Source organism: Gossypium arboreum, chromosome 12 (genome assembly GCF_025698485.1).
Source record: "Gossypium arboreum isolate Shixiya-1 chromosome 12, ASM2569848v2, whole genome shotgun sequence".
Classification (NCBI taxonomy): Eukaryota; Viridiplantae; Streptophyta; class Magnoliopsida; order Malvales; family Malvaceae; genus Gossypium; species Gossypium arboreum.
Genome location: NC_069081.1, coordinates 102,144,762 through 102,167,052, shown reverse-complemented (window position 1 = coordinate 102,167,052; position 22,291 = coordinate 102,144,762). Strand labels below are relative to the sequence as shown.

The following is a 22,291-nucleotide window of genomic DNA, read 5'->3' as shown; positions in this document are numbered from 1 at the left end:
ATACGAGTAAATTTAGCTCAATTTAATATAATTCATATTCAATTCAATTCATATCTTAGGCAAAATTACTATTTTGCCCCTATACTTTTAATTAATGATGATTTCGTCCCTAGGCTTGGAAAAATGAAATTCATGCAATTTAACCCTTATTCCAAGCCTAACCAATTTTTACATATAACATTTGCAGCCCGTGTAATTCATAAAAATTAGAATTTTTCCATAAATTTTACATCTTTATAATTTAGTCCTTAAATCACAATTTCATCAAAATTCACTTTACAAAAGTTGTTTATCTATCAACAACCTTTCATTTTCTACCATAAATTTCATAATTCATGCATATTCATCCATGGAAAAACTTTAATACTTTGATAAATTTACAAATTAATCCCCGAGATAGCTAGATTAAGCTATTACGTTCTCAGAAATATTTACTAAAAACGAGACAAGATTACTTACCCAATTAAGCTAAATAAGCTTGCTTGAATTATTTTCTCTTAGCTAGGGTTTCCATGTAAAATAATTTGGGAAAGATGTAATACCCCTACCCGTATTCATTGCCGGAATAGGGTATAAAGTATTACCGGAGTTTACGAATTAAATTTTTTTTTAACTCAATATAACCCCTTTATAGATATCTAACCTTACCTGAAATTTTAAACCAAAAACAATCCACATCAACCAATCCAATTCAACATATTTTCAAGATAAATTCATGCATATTTATAAAATAACGTCATCACATACCCAAAACCAAGTTTGTTAACCATACTAATGGCTAACTTTACATTCATTTCACGTTAACATTTACTTTATTAGCTTATACATGCCATTGATTTCCAAAATAAAGTTTCTTTATATACCGAAATCCTGAGGTTGATAGTGTGATGTGTCTCCGACCAAATCCGACCTTTGAGCTCTTAACACTACAAAATAGGGGAAAATGAAACAGAGTAAGCACTTTGTGCTTAGTAAGCTCATGTAACAAGAATTATACTTACCTAATATTTTCAATACAATACAATAAACATTCCTATATCCATTCAATGCATTATTACCCTAACATGCACAAACTCAACATTCAAGTTAGTACAATAATTTTCATGTACCAATAATATATACTATGATTGATGAGCTCATCAATACATGATTTCCATTTCCTTGTATTTTCATTTTTATATTTATCCCGTTGAATTTCTTGGAATTTTCGATGGATTTTTAGAGGTACACTTTTAGTGTACATTTCCGGGTCCGTCAATCCATATTCATGTGCGCACATTTCCATTTCAAAGAGCACACTTTCGCGAACCTCAACCTTGCAGCGGGATTACCAGTCCAGGCTAAATCCCCTGCAATATAAACTCATAGAGTATTGTCGAGATTACCAGTCTAGGCTAAATCCTCAACGACAATTACTCTAATGAGCTTAGATCCAATTACCAAGACAAAGCTAAATTCAGACCTAATTCGGATTACCGTCCGGCTAAATCTATTTTACACATATTCTTGGAGGGCTATATCAGATAGGATCACCCGTCCGGCTTGATCCTTTTACCGTCAATTCCTTTTCGAGATCCATCGAATTTTCCTTTCATTCAACCGGATTTCTTCCCATTTTATCAAATATATCAATGTTTCATTAATTTTCATACAATGAACATTCAAATCATATTCACATCAATAACATACAATCTCAAGCAATTTAAGAATATAATTCAAGTTACGAAATTACCTTGATACTTGTTTGTAAACAAAAAAATCTACTAATCTCGAACTTTTTCCTTTCCTCGATCTAGCTTCAGATTTGAATATTCGGATCTAAATAAATAAATTCAATTATCAATTTAATACATTTCATGTTCATATGCAACATTCTCTATAATTCAACTATTATTATTTATAGTTTATTCAAAGTGTCTATTTGAGTCATTGTCACTAAATTATTTATAAATCGAGCTACGGAACTCCAAATTAAGATCAGTTAATTTTCCCTGAAATTAGACTCATATATCTTCTTACCATAAAATTTTCAGAATTTTTGGTTTAGCCAATAATTACAGTTTATTCTTTAAAGTCACCCCTGCTCATTGTCGATGATTCGACCGTTCTTCACTAAAATTAATTTTCTCTTCATACAGGATTCAAATGATGTTCTTGTTTGTTTCTCTTAAAAATAGACTCATTCAGGATTCTATACATATAAATTTTGTCCCTACTCAATTAGCCTTTCAATTGAGCTGATTTTTCTCAATTAACATTTTATTCTATCACCTTAAACTAGTTTACAACCTTTAGGAATCAGAATTTCAGCAATAGACTTTAATTCCAAGCATTTTCGCAATTAGGTCCTAAAAATCAATTTCTATTGAAATTACCTAATAAAATCATCTCATAAACAAATTAAAGCTTTAATTTCATTCTATTTCATCATAAACTTACAGCACTCAACCATGGTGACTTTTAATTTCATCCATGAAATCAAAAACTAATGAATTTAATAGTAGGACCTAGTTGTAAAAGTCTTAGAAACACAAAAATTACAAGAAAAAGGCAAGGATTAACTCACTTGATGCAAAAATTATGGAATACCAACTTAGAGAACCCTCCTATGGCGTTTTTAGCTGCTGGACTTGAAGAGAAATCTAGATATTTCCTATTTAGTCCTAGCTTTATTTAGTTAATTTTGCAATGTTCCAATTTAACCTTTAATTTATCAATTTTCCTGCTGATTTCATGCCCTTGCCGTCCAGCCCAAATAAATTTTGGGTCTAATTGCCTTTTAAATCCTTTCTCATTAGACTCTTAAGCTATTTAATGATTCTAGCAACTTTTACACCTATTACAATTTAGTCCTTTTCATTTAATTGACTACCCAAACATTAAAATTTCCTAACGAAATTTTAATACCACATTACTAACATTTCATAAATATTTATAAAATTATTTTCGACTCGGTTTTACGAGATAGAGGTCTTAATACCTTGTTTTTACCCAATTTCTTCAATAATTTCTTTTTCTAACTAACCACTAAATCGGTAAAATTTTTCTATCAATATTTTCATACGATTTTCCTATCATATCAATTTTCATGCAAAAATATTCAATAAATCTCTCTTTAAATCGGATTTATAGTTACGAAACCACTGTTCCGATAACTTTGAATTTAGGCCATTACAAAAGATGATGAAAAAGATGATATTTTGTTATTTAATTATTTATCATCTTTTATTATTTCTACTTTTCAATTTAATCCTTTTCTTTTTCTAATTTTCCATGGATGACTAAGCATGCTTATCTACTAAATCCTCTAAATGGTCTACTTTCCATATAAGGATCTCAAATTTTGAATTCCATAGCTATTTGATACTTATAGCTACTAGAACTTAATTTTTGCATTTCATGCAATTTGGCCCTTTTATCAAATTAGACATGTAATCAGTAAAATTTTCTTAACAAAATTTTTTTACGACATTCGTATCATAATGTAGACCATGCAATAATATTAAAATATTTTTTCTTACTGACTCGGATTTGTGGTGCCGAAACTACTGTTCCGATTTCACTAAAAACGGGTTATTACAATTTATAAACTATTACAAGAAGGTACATTATTTCCTAATGATGATTATACACAACAGAGCGTTAGAGAACTCTACAAAAGACTATGGAATTTACAAATCCCCTTAAAAATTAAAATTACAGTTTGGCGCATATCATGGAATTTTATTCCTACTTTACTCAATCTGAATAAAAAAAGAGTAGCAACAGATATTGTGTGTCCTAGGTGTCGTGAAGCTATGAAATCAATTGATCATATCTTCAGAGAATGTCCTACAACAACAAAGGTATAAATCTCTCCTGGATTGTACAAAATCTGATTCAGCATTATTGGGAATAGTTTACCTAGATTTCCAAAAATAGTACCAAGGAGTAGTGCAGGGTGTTCTATTATGGCATGTGGGCAATCTGGTCAAGTAGAAACAAGTTAGTGTATGAGGGAAAAATATCTATTGCAAAAGAGATCTCAAATTGGATCTCGAGATACTTGTGTGAACTTGATGAGATAGAGCAGAAAGTACATACTAGATCTAATGCTCCGATGAGATGGAAGACCCCAATCGGTGCACATGTGAAGATTAACTTCGATGCAGCATTTGATTTGAACCAAGCTAGGTCGGGATCAGGGGTGATGGCTAAGAATGCTCTAGGTGAAGTTCTGGCCTCAAAAGTAGTAATACATAGAAGGGTTCCAACACTCTTTGCAGCGGAAGCTCGTGCCTGTTTTCAGACGTTACTATTAGAGCAACAACTAGGCCTTGATTCAGTGGTAATCGAAGGAGATTCGAGGATGACAATAAAAAAATGTGAATCAACTCTCCAGACAAATCTATAATCGGATCCATAATCAGAGATATTCAACATTATAAGCACCATTTTCAAAGGATTTCTTTTAATCATATACCTAGATTGGAAAATTGTCTTACTCATACCCTAGCTACAGAATGATTGATAAAGGGAAAGGATCTTTACCTTGAAAGAGGGTTGCTTGAGTTTGTCCGAAGGGTATTGGAGAAGAGAAGTTTAAGGGAACCGGACTAAGGGTGATTCTTTCATGGAGGATCTAGTAGATGAACGGACAACAGAGGAAAGTGTTTTTTTTTCTTTTTGGAAACTGTTGTTTTTGGAAGCTAGAATTGACAAATAGGGATACGGATTTTTAAAGTTTGGGCCTTAACTTTTATTATTTTCAGTGAGTATAGGTTGGTCTGTTGCTTTTTTTTATTATTGTTTTGGGTTTTTTGATCTGTATACTCTATTTTATTTAATAATATTGTCTAGTCTGGTATTTTTCAAAAAAAATGTTGTTGATTGAGTTAGTATGATAAATTAAATTAAGATTGATGACAAAACAATGATAAATAATTACATTTATTTGGTATTCTTAGTATAATGTGTTTTTGTGTTTAAATTTAGTTTTATTCGCAATTTAATCTAATTCTTTTCATTGTAATAATGTATATATTTCATGTGTTATTATTAATTAATTTCAAACTATATTTTATTATTATTTATTGTATGTTATTTTTAAACACACCTTTTTATTTTAAATATGTAATTTCCATACGCATACGTGTATAATAAAAATTTTAATATCAAATTATGTATTTTGTAATAATAATTGACAAATGTCTAATATGAAAGCTAGATATTTTTCATCCAAAACGTTTAAACTATTCATATTTACTAAAAGATAATTTGGGAAATGCATATGTAGAAACAATAATATATACTAAAAAATACTTAAGCTATGGTAAATTAAAATTGATTATTACAAGTATTATATTAAATGATTAATTAAATAATTAACTTGAGAAAAGATGTATGAAATTGTGATTCTTATCACTTTTCAATAGGAGAAATTCAAATCCAACACTATTGTTGTTTGAATATTTAAATAATTAAATAATTAGTGTTTTTCAATACTATTGTTGTTTGAATATTTATTTTAAGATACACATACTTCTAATGAATATTATATATAGATTTAAACTTAAATTTTAATTAATATATAACTCTAACACTAATTAAATAATAATTAAAAGATAAAACCGATCTCTATTTATATACTTACTCTTTTATGACTGAAAATATATGAATAGATATGTCTGATGTTTGAGACATTGGAATAGGAATGGAAGGAGCCAAACGAAGCAATTTGCACGTCTCACTCATAATTTCATTTCATGTGGTCACCATGTGGGTTAGACTTAAATTTCTATTTGTTATCATTTTCTTTTTTTTTTTTTTGCCAAGTGTAATAAATAATTATTAATCTCAGAAAAAGAATATTATTACCACTGACAAGAAGGCAGTATTGAGATCGGATATTTTTAAAATTAGACTGAAGCATGTCAATAACCATTTAGATCTCATAACTATGTATCCTTTTTGTTTAACTAGCTAAAAATTATAAAATTGTGGTTCAATTATTTGATTTTTTCACAAAATAATTTACGTGATGATTTTTAAATAGCATACACATAAATTTACTTATCAATATTTACACATTACTTTAATTTAATTCATTTTTTACATAAAATAATTCAATTCACTATGTATAAAAAAAAAAGAAAAGAAGTGATTGTGTTATTTGTAGTAAATAATTTTTATTACATTCAGATAAGTCCATTAGAATAAGTAATAAACTATATTCTTAACTTTTAACCAACATTTTTTTTTTTTAACTATTCTTGAACCTCAACTTAGTTTGAGTGTAAGCTCTAATTCACCATATACTTGTAACACAAATCAGAATTGATATGAATAGGACAGGAGAAAAGGTGGAAGATGAAGTAATGTGACTTTTTCTATGCCCGCTGATTGCAAAACTGATAATGGTAGAAATAAGAGAGAACTAATAGGAGGAAAAACTAATGCATCAAAGCAGTAAGAGTATAAATGTCATTTTGTACATTTAACATTCTTGTTTTCCTTGTGTCCAATAAAAATGGGAATTTACAAGGCAAATAATTGCACTATAAGTAAGATGTTCAAGATTCTTTGAAGTGTGTGTTTGAAAGATAGGAGATGATCTTGTGTCCCAAATGAAAAGTCGCTATAGTGCTTCATTTTTCAAATTTCAAGGTCCATTAATTAGTTAGTGGATGATGGATTATACAGTACGGGTCGGTTGTGAGATTCCAAGGATCTCATTGAAGTGATTCGGAATCTGGTCTCCCTTCATCACCACAAGATGCTCGATAGCGCATTACTCCTAACCCCATCAATACTTGCCAACTTCATTAGCCACTTCTAATGTTTGATAAAATATCAACCGTGGGATGTGCAGCTATGTTGGATACCGTCGTCGTCATCGTCGTCGTCGTCGTCTTCTTCTTTTTCTTTTACTTGTTTTAAAATCAAGCATAACACATGACAGTTCCTTTTTTCCCCAAATTTGATATTGCAAAAAGATTTCCAAATAACTTTTGCTTCATTTCCTTGAATATGGAAATTGCAGAGTCTAATAAATTGATTTACAAATGAATCGAGAAAAACAAATCTTAATTTATTTCTTGTGTTCATTCATTTGAAATCCATTGGAAAACTTAAACCTTTTAAATGCTATATGTTAAATATAATTGCATAAACCAAAACTTGAATCAGTTTGTTCCCTTTGTAAAGTCATATATTTATGAGGCAAATCGAAAGACTCGCTGCCTCATTTTCCGTTTTCTTCTCTCTTTCCCTCTTAGTCTGAACCACGTTTATTAAAGACACCCCCCCCGCCCTATCTATGTATATATAAATTAAGAAATGGAGAGATGAGACAGAGGGGTATATACCTCAAAATATTCCATCGTCTTCTGCATGCTTGGGATTGGCACACCCCTTTATGTAACCATTTACTAACTTCAATGTTAGTTGTCTGATGATGAGCAAAATATGTTAGTTGCCTCATCAATTTCGCGCAATCTTTTTATCTTTATTTCCTTTACTTGATTTTTTTTTTACCCAATTCCCACACTTCACTAAGCATACAACAAATTTATACTTAACACAATTACTAAGTATAATTATTTTACATGTTGTATCTTTTAATTGAATTGGTGTTAAAAATTATATGTAACTTAAGTTAATATTATTTTTATATAAAATATTATTATAATAAAATTTGAACTTAAAAGATCACATTCTGCATTATAATCTAATATATATTTAAAGGATTGTCATAAAAATTATAAAGTACTATAGGTATATACAAATTACCGAATCTAATATATGTTTCCATGTTGTTTCGAGACCTAGATTAAAAAAATTCTAGCGTTATGCAGAATTTGTTTACATCTCAATATCAAGAGACAACAATTTATCGCAAGCACCTTCATACTATATATACAGAGTTCTATATGTAATTTATCCATGAAAATTATTTGTTATCTGTCTAAGAAAAACCAGCTAAAACAAGCAGAGACATACACAAAATAGAGCATTATTGCTTCAAAAAATATAGAACCTTTATTCTACGACCATGGAGTCTAATCCCAGCACCATACAGGAGCAGTCTCCAAGCTGGCTAGAAATAACGATGGAGGTTCACAGTGTTGTTCCACCACCCCATAAGAGCACCATTCAGAAGCTCAAAACCAGGCTTAAAGAAACTTTGTTCCCTGATGATCCTTTCCGCCAATTCAAAGGACAACCAACGAAGAAGAAATGGGTTCTTGCATCTCAATACATCTTTCCTATTCTTCACTGGGGTCCAAATTATAATCTCAAACTTTTCAAATCAGATATAGTTTCAGGAGTTACCATAGCTAGCTTAGCCATCCCCCAGGGTATAAGTTACGCTAAGCTTGCTAGTCTACCACCAATTGTTGGCCTCTGTGAGTAAAATCTGGTTTTCTATTGAAGCCTGTTTGAGACTTCAAAGATTATTGTTTGATTGGAATTTCATTTGGTCTTAGATTCCAGCTTTGTTCCCCCTCTTGTGTATGCTGTACTCGGAAGCTCAAGGGACATTGCAGTTGGACCTGTTTCAATTGCTTCACTTATACTTGGATCCATGCTTACACAACAAGTATCCCCTACCGGTGATCCTGTCTTGTTTCTCCAACTAGCGTTTACTGCAACATTTTTTGCTGGTTTTTTCCAAGCTTCTTTGGGATTTTTAAGGTGAAGCTGGCTTTTCATTTTAAGCATTCATACATTATATGTTTGTTTTTCCTTTAAATAACATTTCTGCTGATATCTGGTGTTAAAATTTGAGCAGGCTTGGATTTATCATTGATTTTCTTTCAAAGGCAACACTAATAGGCTTCATGGCTGGTGCTGCTATCATTGTTTCATTACAGCAGCTGAAAAGCCTTCTTGGAATCACTCATTTTACTAAAAAAATGGGTTTCATCCCTGTTATGACCTCTGCTTTCCACAACTCACAGGAGGTAATGTATTTCAAGATTCATCACTGCTGCTTCCCATAAGTTTGCTTCACTACTTTTTTTTTTTTAGTACAAATGAGATTGCAATATATTTGTTAACTTTACAAATTTCATTGCTTGGATGCAGTGGTCATGGCAAACAATACTGATGGACTTTAGCTTCCTAGTGTTTCTGCTAGTAGCAAGACATGTGGTAGGTCTTATTACTTCTCCCTATGTTTTTCAGTCTATCCTTATACTTTCAAATACGAATGTAAAGTATTAAATGAGTAGAATCATATGAAACAATCCTTGTGGCCAGTAAGTAGTTTCTGGCCGACAGTTTTGGAAAAGAGATTGAGTATCAAAATTGGGGTGTGTGCCATGCAGAGCATGAGAAGGCCAAAGCTGTTTTGGGTCTCAGCAGCTGCTCCACTCGTTTGTGTTATCCTCTCTACTTTTCTTGTTTTTGCATTCAAAAATCAGCACCACGGCATCGGTGTAGTAAGTTTACTGCCTCTCTCACCTTCTTTCAAGTTGCAATATCCGAATAATAGTTATATAAAAAGGATACATTAATTTTGGGTTCACCAAATATCATTCATTGAGTTGGTGAATGACTGAATGTTTTAATATGTTTTTTTTATGGTAAATTAAACTGAATATTATTTATTAAGTTGGTGTCAATCATGAATTATGTCTCAACTCAATTGAAAAATTAGGTACAATGTTTTCTTTATATAAACTAACGATATATATAATAGATTTGAACCTAAATACTATAATCTTTAATATCTCAACTTTATCATTTCAACTAAAACTCTTTTTTCTTTATATATATATTTCTTATATAATGTTTTTTTCATGTACACAAAAAATAAAATTTGATGTATCAAGGGGGACTTACGGATTCCACTAAGTGCTACATATTGCTTGGCTAACACTTTGAATATTTTTATAATTTAGATTGGAAAGCTGCAAGAAGGATTAAATCCTCCTTCATGGAATATGCTGCAATTTCATGGAGGCCACCTTGGACTGTCAATGAAAACCGGCCTTGTTACTGGAATTATTTCCCTCACTGTAAGTTTTTTCTCCAAATCTTTTCCGTAATTAAGTTGAAAGCAAAAGAGTAATAAAAATCACTGAAGTAACATAAGTGACATGCTTGTATCTACAGTTAAAATGAATAATAAAAGTTTACTTGTAACTATATTTAGGTGAAGAAGAACACAAATCTATTTGGCCATCGCTTTAATTCAACTTAGTATCAAACAGGAAGGCATTGAAGTAGGAAGGACATTTGCTTCTCTTATGAACTACAAAGTGGATGGTAACAAAGAAATGATGGCTATTGGACTGATGGACATGGTTGGCTCCTCCACTTCCTGCTATGTCACAACAGGTCCCACCTACTCATATTTATAAATTGCTAACTCAAATATTTCATATATAATAATATTTTATTCAAATCCTCTTAAATATTAGATGAGATTTCAGGTTTGGGTGAAAGACCCAGTTGCACAGATTTGCTTTTAAGCCGCCATTAACTTTGATATCATTCAGGTGCGTTCTCTCGATCAGCTGTTAATCACAATGTTTAGATTGAAAGCTGCAAGAAGGATTAAATCCTCCTTCATGGAATATGCTGCAATTTCATGGAGGCCACCTTGGACTGTCAATGAAAACCGGCCTTGTTACTGGAATTATTTCCCTCACTGTAAGTTTTTCTCCAAATCTTTTCCGTAATTAAGTTGAAAGCAAAAGAGTAATAAAAATCACTGAAGTAACATAAGTGACATGCTTGTATCTACAGTTAAAATGAATAATAAAAGTTTACTTGTAACTATATTTAGGTGAAGAAGAACACAAATCTATTTGGCCATCGCTTTAATTCAACTTAGTATCAAACAGGAAGGCATTGAAGTAGGAAGGACATTTGCTTCTCTTATGAACTACAAAGTGGATGGTAACAAAGAAATGATGGCTATTGGACTGATGGACATGGTTGGCTCCTCCACTTCCTGCTATGTCACAACAGGTCCCACCTACTCATATTTATAAATTGCTAACTCAAATATTTCATATATAATAATATTTTTATTCAAATCCTCTTAAATATTAGATGAGATTTCAGGTTTGGGTGAAAGACCCAGTTGCACAGATTTGCTTTTTAAGCCGCCATTAACTTTGATATCATTCAGGTGCGTTCTCTCGATCAGCTGTTAATCACAATGCAGAAGCCAAAATTGCAGCGTCCAACATAGTAATGTCTATTAAAGTCATGGTGACCCTCCTCTTCTTCATGCCCTTATTTCAATACACCCCAAACGTGGTGCTGGGAGCCATCATTGTGTCTGCGGTCGTTGGCCTTATCGACATCCCAGCAGCCTACCATGTTTGGAAGATCGACAAATTCGATTTCATTGTGATGCTGTGTGCATTTTTTTGGTGTTATTTTCATCTCTGTTCAACATGGTCTCGCCATTGCAGTAAGTTCTTTGCTCTCACCTTAGGATACTAAAATGGAATCCCACACTTTGTTGTGATTTAAAGCAAAAAGCTACGGGTGTATGGATGGAAAATACAGGTGGCAGTGTCGATCTTCAAGAACCTGATGCAAATTACGAGGCCAAAGACGGTGTTGTTGGGGAAGATTCCAGGGACAGATATTTATCGTGATCTTCACCATTACAAGGAATCAGTGAAGATCCCTGGTTTCCTCATTCTAAGCATTGAAGCTCCAGTCAACTTCGCCAATTCAACATATTTGAATGAGAGGTTGGTTTTCACTAATTGTTACTCCAATCCAGGATTACAAATTTTAATTGAATGATAAACCGATTGCACTCGATTGAACAGGAGAGCATCCTGTCTCACCTGTCTTGTGATTATTTAGTTGTTTATTCTGGGCCTCTGTTGTGAAGGGTTTTAAGATGGTTTGAAGAATATGAAGCAGAGGATCCTATGATGCACTCAAACTCAAGCCTTCGATTTGTGATTCTAGAGATGTCAAGTAAGTCTATCCGACTCTGAATCATAGTTTAATAAAACTAAAAATTCTGAATATTATTTATTCATTTTGGATGCTTTTTCCATCCTTTTTTTCTCAGCTGTGAGCACCATTGATACCAGTGGTGTATCATTTTTTAAAGAACTGAAGCGAACAATGGAAAAGAAAGGTGTCGAGGTGAGTCTAATACTGAGAATTAAGTCTAGCGATTCAATTTTATCACTAGAACATAATGCTGCATGCATGTGTTTTTAATTGAAAATGCTGATATTATTTTATTCAATATATAAAACAGCTTGTGTTGGTGAATCTTGTGGGAGAGGTGATGGAAAAATTGCAGAGATCAAATGAAGCAGATGATTTCATGAAACCAGATTGCTTGTTCTTGACAGTAGGGGAGGCTGTTGCCACTCTTTCAGCAAAAATAAAGGGCCAATCATCCAATGATGTATGAAAACACAAAACTATCTTTCAGGCTTTTATTTCGACCCAATTTCTGATTTCCCAACTTCCCTTTTTGTTGACTAATCTATCTTTTCCGAAACCCAAAATTACGCCACTTGGTTCATTCAGTTATTTTCTCCTCTGCCTGAATGTCTTGCATGATTGCAATTAGGGGTGTCCTTTCCGTTGATTAATTTTTTATATAGAAAATCGAATTAATTACTTAAACCGAACCGATAAAGAGAATAAAATTGAATAAATCGGTTCGAAAATTTTTAGTAGGGTTCAATTTTTATATTATTTTTATTAAAAATTTAATTGAGGTATTTATAATTTTAAATATATGATGTTGTATCACTTATAAATTTATTTTTATTTTAAATTCATTATAAAATATTAAAATTAAATTAAACAATTTTAATGAACTCAAAAAATATTTATATATATATATATTAATTGATAAAAATTAAAATGAATATTACAAAAAATAAATTATCAATTTGAATTTTAAATATTAATGAGTATTGGGTTTAATGGGTTTGTGCTTTAAAAGTATTAAGTTTTAATAAGTATTTGGGTTTGAGATTTAAATTTGGGTTTGAGTATGTAAATGTGTTATGGGCTTATGGATTTTGGCTTTAACCGGTTTATTCGATTTAAAATGTCAAAATAAAAAATCGATCAAATAAACCAATTAAATCGAATTGAAAAACCGAATAAACTGAAAAAAATTTTTGATATTTCGATGTAGTTCACTTCAATTTTTTCGATTCAATATTTTTTGCACACCCCTAATTGCAACAATGAAAATGAATTCTACTTCTCGAATTATAGGAGGCTTGTTCATAGTATCTTATAGACACGAAAGTTGAGGAATAAAAAAGAAAGGGTAAAGATGCAATTAAACTATATCTCATCCTTCAATGTGCACACTACAACAAACTTGAGTACTACTTTGACCTAAAATATTGTTATTGAAAATTATATTTATGTCACTATTTATATTTGGTGACGTAAATTTTTTGTTAAGGCGTTTATCGTGGTAGCATCCTCATTAAAGGTTAATAGTGATGATTTATTATATTCGTGATTCATTGTAAAAAAAAAATGTAGTGATGGTAATGTATAATGTCACCTTATAATTAGTATTAGGTGACAATTAATTGTGTCACCAAATTATATAAGATTTCACCATAGATTATTTGTGTCATTGTCGATAATAAATTAACATAAAACGTAATTGCTACAAAAGCAACATCATCATACTGTTACTAACGGATTTATATTGTCACCTAATATAATAAAATAATGATGTTAATGATGATAATGTAAAACACCAACTTTTAATAAGTATTTGGTGCTAGATAGTTTCATCACCAAACTATATACGAATTCATCATATATTATTCGGATCGCCATCAAGAATAAAATAATATTCAACATATAGGAGACGAAAGAGATGTCACATTGTTTGTGACACACTATATTGTCATCTAATATGATTAAATAATAATATGAATAACTATAATACATAACGTTATCTTATAATCAATAGTTGGTCACAACTAGTTCCATCACTAAATCATATACAAAATCACCATTGATTATAGGAATGTTCGCCAATTATGAAATAGCATTTAACTTATGGTGACAAAACAAACATCGTCACATGATGAATGATGTAATATATATATCGTTATCTAATATGCTAAAATAGATAAAAGTATCATAGTAATTCCTATACTATACCCTAATTGCAATTTGATTTCATTTAAAATAAAATGATTTTAATATAGTAATTTAATGTTTTAGTGACGCTTCTTCTATCAATTTTTTTAAAGTATTCATAAAAGAATCAATAAAAAACAGCGTATAAAAGAAACATAGGTGGATTCCCAACTGAGTCTTCCAAGCACTTTTCTTTTCTTATAAACCTTATAATAAAATAGCGATGAAGCTAGGAATTTTTGGTTGGAAGTTAAGATAAAAGTATAAATTGTTAGGAGGTTAAACTTAAAAATTTTATGCTAAAAGAGTTGATAAGTGCTAAAAATAACATATTTTAATCTCATTCTTAAAGTAATTTTAAGTGATTATTCGATGTTAATTGTGAATTTTATACTTCTAATCCTTTAAACTTATGTTTTAATGCTTAATAGAGCACTTGGGAACAAAACGACTAAAAAACTAGTGAAAACTGGAGCGTCAGAACAAGCTACAAGAGCTACATGGGCTGAATTATTCCACACAACTGTGTGACCTACACGGGCGTGTGGTAAGCCGTATCAATTTCACAAGATTGCATACCAAACAGTGGAACATCACAATTTTTAGGTTTTTCAAGCATTCTAAGACACGCATATATGACAAAAACAAGAAGTTATGAGTGAGTCGTCAGAGAATATTTAAGAAAATAACTCAAAAAACACCATTGAAGTCGACTTTGAAGTAGATTACCATCAAGATTGAAGATTCCCAATTGATTTCTTAAGAAGTTATCATGAGTTTATTTTATTTTTTTCAGTTATAATGTATCTTGAATGTTTCTATTTTCAAGTATGAACTAATTTTCTAAATACCTAAGGAGATGAACCCTACGATGGATTCTGTCATTTAATTTATATTTTACGTAATAAATACCTAGTTTCTTGTTCACAATTATGTGTGTTTAATTCTTGATTTGATATTTCTAGGGTACTAATCTATGTTCTATGTGCTTAATTCAGTGGTTGAATAGACCCTGTTTAAGAGTCAATCTTGCATAATTAAGTGGAGTTGCATGCAGTCCTAGAAACAGGATGACATAAATCTACTAGATTAGAGTCAAATCTAATATGGGAATCCATAGCACGAGTTAATGCGATAACAAGGGTTTTAATTAGAAAGAAATTTCAATTAATTAAATCTAGAGTTAGTGGCTTTTATGCTCGAAAGAGATATTAGCATAATTTAGGATTTTTACGGATCAATGTGCTAAGTAAAGAAATTACGTAATTTAGATTGATAGTGATAGATGAAATCTTGGCAGATTTTTTCTTGGGTATTGTTTCGCTTCTTGGCTGTTAACCGATTATTCTTGTGTTTTGTTCTTTGCCGTGTTCATTAGTTAATTTTAATTTTTAATTGATCACTTGAATTATTCGATTAAATAATAGAATGACGGTAATTACTAGTACTTATAGTCCTCGTGGAAATGATATCTTTGCTCACTGTAGCTATACTATTAATTGATAGGTGCACTTGTCTTAGTCAAATTTTTAGTTAATTTCGTGACACATCAAGAGTTAAATTGAATTGCTAATTTTTAAGAGTCTAAAATTGCAATATAATCATTTTATCCGGGAAGGGGGAGGGGGGAAATGCTACTGCCTACTCTCATTGGATTCACCCTACAATAACTTAGATAATGGTTTATGGATATGAAAAATTTTTACTCCTTTCATCCTAATAAATTTGTTACATTTTAACTTTTAGTAGTAAAAAATTTTCAACTAAGACTTCTATTTCTTTAAAATTTATTATGAATAATTAAAAAATATTATAAAAAGCTTTCAATGAAGTAAAATGTATATATTTTTAAAATTGTATATGTCTGTTAAGAATGGCTTCAATTTCTCTATATAGAGACTTCAACAAAAGAAAATAGGACATGGTATAAGTCAATATAGCCTACAATATTAATTTAATAAGCACGTCCCTACCACTTTGAGATAAAAACACGCGAACTCCAACCCAAGACTGTACCTTGGATCCTATCTTTCAGACCCTGAAAAGCTACACGTTTATTATGTCCAACAAGGGTAGGCAACCCTAAATATTTCTCAATATTCATAGTACATTAAACCTCTAAGATGTCCACAATTAAATTACAACAATTGTCTGGTACATTAGCACTAAAAAATACCTTCGACTAGACAAAATAGCCAAAGTGAGACTCATAGGATTAGGTAATGTCCTTTATAGTTAAAACACCTATTGCCGATGCTTCACCAAAAATCATACTATTAACACAAAAAATAAGTGTGTCATACCAATACCTCTTCTACAAATTTGAGTCTCCTTGAAAAAATGCCATTATTAAAGGCAAGATTTAAAAGAGAGGAAAAACCTTCACAACAAATCAGAAAAAGATAAGAGTTGAGTGGATCACCTTATCTAAACCTTCTTCAGGGTTTAAACACCTCTCCTATTGTACCATTCATTGAAACTGAATAAGAAATGGTAGACAAACAACTCGTAATAAGCTCAAGCCATTACATATTCAGTCCTATCTTCCAAAGTATTTCCATAATAAAATGTCATTCTATTCTATCATAAGCCTTACTCATGTTAAGTTTTAAGGTAAAAGAATCTTTTTCCCCGTTTTATGTGTTTTAAAATAGTGAATAGTTTCATAGGCAAACAAAATATTATTCGAAATAAAACACCCAGGCACAAAGGCACTCTATGCTTGATCAGTTCACCCCTCAAAAAACTTAGATCTATATTGGCAATAACCTTTGAAATAATTTTATACAAAACATTACAAAGTCTAATAGATTTAAAATGAGAGATATTACAACATGCACTTCTAATTTTGGGGATAAGCACAATGTTAGTTCTATTCATGGACTGCATGTCAATTTCCTTTATAACGACCCGATAGTCAGAAGTGTCAAAAAGTACATTTTTGAGACTCCGTTCCCATAAATCGGACTCGTAAATATTTCTTAAAAATATTTACGAAGTTAGTTGTGCAGTTAATTAGGTTTTTGTTAAGTTAATTTGCATGAATTAAGAGTAACTAGGTATAAGGACTAAATTGCATAAAGGGTGAAAGTTGAATTGTAGATTAAAGAAAAATTAAAGGGACTAAAGAAGCAATTATGCCATTTTCCTTTAATGAGGCGACATAAGTGTAAATTATTATATATATTATCAACAAATTAAAGTTAAAATGAATAAGTAATTATAATAAAACAAATGAATAAGTAAATGAAATAAAGAAAAAGAAAGAGGGAAAGTAAAACGAAACAGAAAGAAAAGAAAGAAAAAGAAAAAGAGAAAGAAGAAAGAAACAGATGCAAAAGCTTAGGGGTTTCAAAGTTCTAAGTTCAATTGGTTAGTCAATTTAGTCCCATTTTTTCTTGTAATTTTTATGTTTTTGGAATTTCGGTGTTAAGTACTACCCGAACCATGTTAAAATTTTAACAATTATTGAGTTTTTAAATGTTTTTAATGTTGATTATTTGAATTGAAATGAATATCTATATGTGTAAATATAATAATTGAATATTGGTTGGATTTGAAAAGTGAAATTAAACCCTATTAACTGTATCGGGCTGAGTCGGATATAGATGGCATGCCATAAGATTGGAAGAGTTCAGGGATTTCTTCGACTTCGAGTCGATGAGGCACTAGGTGCTAATTGACTTCGGTTTAATCGATGAGACACAGGGTGTCAAATTTATATAACGTTGGGCTCAGTTATTACTTCGGATTTTTCCGATGAGGCACTGGGTGCCAAACTAGTGTGTTGGTTGGATCCGTGTATCTGTCTAAGTCCGAGTGGTGTTAATAGGGGTAATTAAATAAAATGGTACTATGATTGATATTGGTTGATATTGTACAAGAACTAAAAATGGGATAACGAATCAAAACATGAAAATAAGACACATGAATTATGTATTCATGAATTGAATATTATTATTGTTTTAATTGATATGTGGATCAAATTGTGAAAAGCTATTATGTATAACAAGTGATGAAAATTGAATATGGTATAAAATGATGTATTTATATTTTGAGTATTGAATGGTTAATGTTATTTTATAAATAAAATACGGTTTAAAATATTCAATTGTGCCTATTATATTTTTGTTTTTAAATATTCGATTATAGAAATACCACTAATTTTTTACTCAGCGTACAATTTTGTTTTCCGTGCACAGGTTAGGTACTTAACTTTTGATCGCCGATTCAGTATCCAACAACAATCTCGAACTCAAATGTGGTGATGTTTATCCTTTGTGTCGGCATGTACCTAGGGTGTCTAAATAATAGTTATTTTGTGGATTAAATGTAAATGATGTTATAAATTTAGTATTGGTTTCGTATATACATTTAAACATGCGTTTGTTTTGGAAGATTTATTATGGCATGCTAAATTGATGTTTAACTGTTCATAAACTAGTCAAAATGGATTAAATTAGGTATGTTTATAATTTGTACTTGAATAATGCTTTGATGATATGTTTTGATTATATAAATGTGGTACCAATGAGAATACATTGGTTAGGCACTTAGGATGATCGTTTTGACATGATTTGAATGTGTTTGATTGTGTTTTGAACTGGTTAAACGACTAATTTTTGAATTACTTAGTGTCCAAGCTTGGAGGGAATGGTAAACTTGTTGTTTAAGGTACATTTTGAGTCTACACGGCCTGACCACACGGCCGTGTGAACCCTGTAGCTTTGAAAATTATTTTTTATTTTTCGAAAAATTTCTTAAGTTTCAGAATTAGTCCCGACTTGTTTCTAACATGTATTTTGGGCCACGAGGGCTCGAATAAGGGACAATATGTATGAGTTTGATTGGATTCTGACATGAATGTTATGTTATATGAAATGTTTGAAAATTATGTCTATTTAATTGGTAAACTTCAGTAATACTCCAAAACCCTATTCTGGAGACGAATATAAGTTAATGGTGTTACATTTAGTGGTATCAGAGTTTTACAGGTTTAGCTGATTTTTGGACTAAATCGAGATCAGAATTGAGTCTAGAGGTACATGCCATAATTGAGTCGAATTGAGTCTAGATTTGGATGCTGATATATTTGTTTTTGTTTTATATTTGAAAATAACGGATGATTATAATGATGATATAGATTAAGAGCTATATACCGGAGATGATGTCTCCAATGAGTTAGATGAAACTGAATCGGCAACACCAAGTGTTAATCCAGTTAGTACTCAACAACCTAACTTGAGCGAGGTAATATTGAGGAAAGATATGATTCACAGTTACTTAGAGCTATTGCCGATAATCTTCAGCGTGTGGCGGGAACCACATCCGCTACGACATCTGCACCTACTGTTTGTTGAGCTCTGATTAAAGAATTGCATAAATATGGTGCAACTGAATTTTTAGGATTGAAAGGAGTTTATCCTTCCGTAGCTGAAATTTGGATTGAATCCATTAAAAGAATCCTGCAACAACTTGAATGTAACCCGCGTGAAAGTGTAATATGTGTTGTTTCTCTACTGCAAAGAGAAGCATATGCCTGGTGGTAGTCAGTGACATGTCATATACCCGTAGATTAAGTAAATTGGGAATTCTTCCAAAAAGAATTTCAAAAGAAATATGTGGGTGAATTGTATATTGAAGACAGAAAACAAGAGTTTTTGATGCTGAAACAAGGTGAAATGTCTATGGTTGATTATAAACGAGAGTTTTCATGACTTAGTAGGTATGCTGTTGAATTTATGCCGACTGAAATTGACAGTTGCAAGCGATTTCTGTGTGGTTTACGCGATGAGTTCTGAGTACAGTTGGTATCGCACAAAATTACTGAGTTTGCAGATTTAGTTGAACGGGCAAGAATGATAGAGCAAGTTTTGGGTTTTGATAAAAAGACTGAGAATACTCGTATTGTCGGAAAGTGTCCTGAAGCTGCAAGTTCAAATCTACAACCGAAGAGATCAAAAAAATTTCGTGGTAGCTGGAGATTAAATTTTAAATCTGATAGAACTGATAGAAATCATGATAGACAATCGACTATGTCTACGGGTAGTGTGAAAGGTGCATTCTGGGGTACTGATATTCCGAATTGTTAACATTGTGGGAAAAAGCACCGTGGTGAATGTTGGAAGTTAACTTGAGGTTGTTTTCATTGTGGATCTATAGAACATTTTGTTAGAGAGTGTCTGAAGAATGTAAATGCTACACCTATTACTTCTCAAAGATCAATGCCTGCTTCTAGGCGTCGTGGGTCAAGTCGAAATGGTTCATTTTTTAAAAGTGGTGCTAGAAAGGGAAATGATGCTATTACTCAACAGTTAGAGACAAAACGCCAGCTCAGCTTATATTGTACGGACTCATGAGGATGGTGATGCTAATCATGTTGTGACAGTTATATTTTTATTACATTCATAACCTCTTTATGCTTTGATAGATCTGGGATCTTTGCATTCATATGTTAATACTAAATTGGTTGAGTCGGGAAGTTTAAAAAATGAGATGTCTAGAGTATCGATAGTGGTGTCTAGTCTATTGGGACAATTTGTGTTAGTGGATCAAGTGTGTAGGAGATGTCCGTTAATGATACAAAATATAACATTCCCTGTTGATTTGTTGATAATGCAGTTTGGCAATTTTGATATGATTTTGGGAATGGATTGGCTTATGGAACACGGGGTGATTCTGGATTGCTGTAAAAAGAAATTTATTATTCAGAGTGAAAGTAGTGATATGATTGAGGTGAATGGTATTCGAACAAGTGGTTCAACTCATATCATTTCAGCAATTCGAGCTAATAAACTTCTTATTCATGGTTGTGAAGCTTTTCTAGCTTATGTTATCAATTCGAATTCTGTTGATAGTCAGTGCAGTAAAATTCGAACTATTTGTGAATTTCCTGATGTGTTTCTCGAGGAATTACTGGGATTACCACCAGATTGGGAGGTTGAATTTGTAATTGAAGTGTTTCCTAGTACGGCTTCGCTATTAATGCCCCCTTATTGTATGTCACCTGAGGAATTGAAAGAATTAAAAGTACAATTGAAAAATTTATTGGATCGTGATTTTATACGCCCTAGTATATCGCCTTGGGGAGCTCTAATGCTTTTTGTCAAAAAGAAAGATGGTTCGATGCGGCTTTGTATTGATTATAGACAATTGAATAAATTACGATTAAGAATCGATACCCTCTACCCCGTATCGATGACTTATTTGATCAACTAAAATGAGCTTCTATCTTTTCAAAAATTGATATGAGATTGAGTTACTATCAATTGAAATTGAAAGAAAGAGATGTACCGAAGAAGACATTTTGTACAAGATATGGTCATTATAAATTCTTAGTGATGCCTTTTGGATTGACGAATGCTCCAGCAACATTTATGGATCTCATGAATCATATTTTCCAACCATATTTGGATCAATTTGTGGTAGTTTTTATTGATGATATTTTGGTCTATTTGAAATATGAATCCGAGCATGAATAACACCTTAAAATTGTTTTGCAAGTATTACGAGAGAAATAGTTATACGGAAAGCTTAGTAAGTGTGAATTCTGGTTATCAGAGGTTGTATTTTTGGGTTATATTATCTCAGCAGATGGAATTAGAGTTGATCTGAAAATGATCGAGGCAATTGTTCAGTGGAAAGCACCAAGGAATGTGTCAGAGGTTCGTAGTTTTCTTAGACTAGCTGGTTATTACCGAAGATTTGTAAATGGATTTTCAAAGATAGCTTTGCCAATGACAAAATTGATGCATTAATGTTCAGTTCATTTGGGATGATTAGTGTCAAGAAAGTTTTGAGAAATTGAAGTAATGTTGACTAAAGCGCCAGTTTTGACTTTACCAGAATCGGAGAAGGATTTTGTTGTTTATAGTGATGCTTCCTTGGGTAGTCTTGGTTGTGTTTTGATGCAAAACGGGAAAGTGATTGTTTATGTCTCTCGTCAGTTAAAAATGCATAAACGCTATTATCCAACACATGATTTAGAGTTAGCTGCTATGGTTTTTATTCTAAAGATTTGGAGACACTATCTGTAAGGGGAAAAGTGTTATATTTATGCCAATCATAAAAGTCTCAAATACCTTTTACCTCAAAAGAAGTTGAATTTGAGACAGCGTCGTTGGGTAGAACTTCTGAAGCATTTTGATTGTATTATTGATTACCACCCTAATAAAGCTAATGTTGT

The 22,291-nt window shown here is 31.5% G+C and overlaps 1 long non-coding RNA gene and 1 pseudogene across 1 annotated transcript; one reads left to right on the top strand and one right to left on the bottom strand.

The window, feature by feature from the left end:
* Positions 1–3,530: 3,530 nt before the first annotated feature.
* LOC108478401 (uncharacterized) lies at positions 3,531–4,744 on the bottom strand. The gene is made up of 3 exons (XR_001870300.2): positions 4,531–4,744; positions 4,084–4,278; positions 3,531–3,966 (listed from the first exon to the last, which is right to left on the bottom strand). It is a non-coding gene; the product is annotated as an uncharacterized LOC108478401 (long non-coding RNA).
* Positions 4,745–7,976: 3,232 nt separating this feature from the next.
* On the top strand, positions 7,977–12,462 carry LOC108478765 (probable sulfate transporter 3.3; annotated as a pseudogene).
* Positions 12,463–22,291: the final 9,829 nt, after the last annotated feature.